Source organism: Odontomachus brunneus, unplaced genomic scaffold (genome assembly GCF_010583005.1).
Source record: "Odontomachus brunneus isolate Ranch 3 - 2012 unplaced genomic scaffold, Obru_v1 Obru_scaffold_495, whole genome shotgun sequence".
NCBI lineage: Eukaryota > Metazoa > Arthropoda > Insecta > Hymenoptera > Formicidae > Odontomachus > Odontomachus brunneus.
Window position 1 is genome coordinate 17,813 of NW_022639945.1, and position 4,303 is coordinate 22,115.

Genomic DNA, 4,303 nt, shown 5'->3' on the forward strand with positions numbered 1-4,303 from the left:
AGATATTAATAGACAAAGTTGAGGGCGTGTTAGGTTAGAAAATCTATCATATCATTTATCTCTAGTTATGTAACTGAAGGGCTTCGTCTCCCAGACCCGCCTATCACGGGGGGGTGAGGGCTATAGTCTCTTGTGCTTAAGCTAAAAAGTGAATTTCTCACAAAAGACTACAGCCCCCACCCCCCGTGATAGGGGGGTCTGGGAGGCGAAGCCCCCCAGTTACATAGCTAGAAATAGATGGTATAACAGATTTTCTAACCTAATACGCCCTCAACTTTGTCTATTAATATCTCGCTTCGCAGAAAAAAGAGCGACGATTTTGTCAAAGGAAAAAGTTGTTTGACATACAAAAACGCATCAATTGAGTCTATTTTCATCGAAATCGGAAATGTTGCCGCTAAACTAAATAATTACCAAAACCACAATTTACCCACGCTCTACATCACAAATAGTAGTACGAAAATCGAAGTGAGTCCCAGATGCGCACTTTGACAAACGGACACATCCAATCATATGTCGTTGTTTATAGAGTCTCTAGAATATCTCTAGGCATATGGCGTTGTGGTTGGATGTGATAAAAACGAAATAAAAACACAAATATTTTCTACAAAACTATTTTTTATTTCTCATCAGTTGCATATCCATTGCATAAACAAACGATACATAATTAAATGATGATAAAATAAACGGTGCACATCATTCTGTGTCCAAATAAACAGCAAGCAACTGAACAATGTCCAAGTGAACGGTGTCCAAATGAACAGTGCGCATCCTTCTGTGTCCAAGTGAACAGTGGGCAACTGAACAGTGTCCAAGTGAACGGTGTCCAAGTGAACGGTGTCCAAATGAACGGTGTCCAAGTGAACGGTGTCCAAGGGAACAGTGAGCATCCTTCTGTGTCCAAGTGAACAGTGGGCACTTGAACGGTGTTTAACTGAACTGTGTCCAACTGAACGGTGTCCAAATGAACGGTGTCCAATTGAACGGTGTCCAAGTGAACTGTGTCCAAATGAACGGTGTCCAAGTGAACGGTGTACAAATGAACAGCACGCATCGTTCTGTGTCCAAGTGAACGGTGTCCAAGTGAACGGTGTCCAAGTGAACGGTGTCCAAGTGAACGGTGTCCAAGGGAACAGTGAGCATCCTTCTGTGTTCAAGTGAACAGTGGGCACTTGAACGGTGTCCAACTGAACTGTGTCCAACTGAACAGTGTTCAAATGAACGGTGTGTAACTGAACGTCGTGCATTTTCTTTCGTGTCCAAAAACAACGGTGCCCAAAAGTTTCGTGTCCAAACGCACCGTGTCCAATTGAACCGTGTGTCAAGTGCCGTGTCCATTTGCACCATGTCCATTTGCAACGTGTCCAATTGTACTGTGTTCAACTGAATGCCATTCAAAAAAAACGAGAGGAGAAGAAAAAATAATAGCGAAAAACAATAGTGTTCCACCAACGCAATTTCCCGGAAGGTTTGTCCGTCTTTTAGGCACCCCCGCGCGACTTACGACTGGGGCGCCCCTTAGCAGAGGACGAGGAGTTATCTCCCCGCCCTTCCTCTCGGCATCGGCGACAATCCCGCCATGTGGTTCCCCTCGCTCCACATCGGTAGCAAAATTCCTCGGAACGCACCTGGGGGTAGCCGGAGTACCTGTGGCTTTTTCCGCCACAATTCCAGCAGGCTTCGCCCTGTGGGCGTGATGTGGAGCGGGCGGCGCGACGGGACGGCTCCTATGACGGGGACCCTCCTCGATTCCTTTGCCTGGCGTCCGGGCTCCTCGGGGATCGTTCCGACTCCACCTGGCGTCTAGTGACTACCATCAGATCGTCCAGGAGGTCTCAATATCCCTCCGTCTGTGTGGAGATCGGCACCTGCCTCACGACCTGGCGTTCGGTCTGGGTGGACGCGTCCACCATGGGAGGTACCTCGCGGACGACTGCGCCACGGGTGGTCGTGGTCTCCTCCAGGTGACTCTGCCAGAGATCGTGGGCCCCCTCCCAGAACCCTGGATGTTCTCGAATAATGTTTAAAAAGACCGCCTTGTAGCGCCGGCGGAATCGGGTCCAGCGTCGTTCTGTCTCTGTTTCGGACATCCTCTCAGCTTCTATTTTCTTCCCTTTCTCTGCGCCAAAAGAAAATCTATCTTGTGCAGAGGGCGTTTCCTCCTATGACTTTCCGATACTCGGTATGCAACGGCCCTTGACATTACAGACAAAGGTCTCGACACTAAGTTGGCGAAATTCACGAACAGACGGTAAACGTTTCAATGTCCAACATACACGAAAACGACATTCCTTGGCACCAGAGGCACGATCATCCCTTGTCTGAGCTAAACCGACGACACAACCCCACATTCCTTAGACGATATTTATCGACCCCAAGGATTCGGTATATCTGTACAACGGTATAAATGTAATCACAATTATAACCATCAAGTTTGTTGCCTCACGACACCAAAATACACAGGAAAACTTCGCCGATAACCAAAAACAGAAAATGGGATCTTTCGATGCTAAGAAAACGATAAATCCTTTACCCCAGATAATGCGAAATCGTTGACACCAAATTCTAATAATTTTTCGACACCCAATCTCGACAAATTTTTGACACCAAGTAACGACGAATGTTCGACACCAAATCACGACAATAACATCACCGAAACGAGAATGTTTTTTTTTTTTTTTTTTTTTTTATAGCGATATTCGACATTGTTCCGCCGTTGGTTCCACGTAGGGTTTCATTTCCTTCACGTGGATCTTACCGATCGCACGTCCGTCTAGTCGCGCGAGCTTGTACACGACCGCTGACCTTATTTTTGTTACTTTAAAAGGCCCATGGTATTTCGGGGCCAATTTAGCGGCCGTGTTGTGAGTCACCGATGACAAGACGTGCTGTCGCTGGGAGCGGTGCACTTGGACACGGTGCATTTGGACACAACCAATCACAGCACCGTATGATTAGAGACATTTGTAGGGTCCCTTGGAACAGCGACTTGTGATTGGACTGTGTCCAATTGCCCCGTGTCCAACTGATATACATCCCTGTCGCTTAAGAACTAAATCTCCCACTCGATATTCAGCAGGGCGTCTCCGCAAATTATAATATGCGGACTGTCTTTGGTACGCCTTCTCTAAATTCTCGTTTACTCAGTCGTGTAACTTCGATATGTTCTTCATCCTTTCCGACCATCAAGCAGGGTCTTGTTGCTCGATGTTGATCTCGTTGCTTTGTTTACTACGCAAGGAACGCGATGGTTCTAACTCGCGCCCGAGATTAAGGAACGCAGGAGATGTTCCGATAGACGAATGTTGGGCGGTATTATAAGCAAAGCGGAAGTCAGCGAGATGCGTGTCCCATTCGCGATGATCGCGGTCGAGAAATGCTACTATCATGGTTTTAAGAATTCGATTCACTCTCTCGACCGGATTCGCCTGTGGGTGATACGGCAGGACGGTAGCGTGATGTATCTCATTTCCTTTTGCGAAATGCTCGATCGTTTGATTGACGAATTCCGTACCATTATCTGTCAGGAGGACTTTCGGTGTTCCCCAGCGCGATATGACGAGATCTTCGAGAGCCGCTCGAATGAGCTTTCCGTTCGCGCTCCGCAAGGCACGGCACTCGACCCATTTCGTAAATAGATCCTGAACCACCAAAAGGTACGAATGTCCGGTCTTGCTACGCGGCAACGGGCCCATTATGTCAGCGGCTACCGCTGTCCATGGTTTCTCGATGATTCGTCTCCCCATTAGACCGACAGGGACCTGCTGGTCCACCTTAGTCCTCTGACAGACCTCACACTTTTTCACGTACTCGACAACGTTACGGTACATATTTGGCTAGTAATAGGCGACCGCAAGACAATGATACGTCTTGTCAATGCCTAAGTGACCGGCCTGAGGGTGGTCGTGGGATTCCTCGAGGACTTCTTTTCGTAACTCGAGCGGCAATACCCACTTCCACCAGTGCTGGCAGTTCGCGATATATTTTCGCGCACGCGCATTGAGCAAACTCTGTGGTAACCTCAGCGCCGTATCTATTTTAAGGTATCGTAAGATCCTTCACCTAAAGGAAAATATGAAAGGATTGTAGAGAGAGAAAAAGTTTGTGGAAAGAAACAGAATGCTATTCATAAGTAAAAATAAATATATTTTTTATTTTGTAATTTTTGCAGCCAACCAATCACACAAATACCAACATCTGTTGTAAGGGTAAGGGAAACTGCAGAAAAACCTTACCAGTATTCTTACAAAAAAATTGTACATAACAAATAATATTTTATAATAAATTCAGAAAATATAAATAC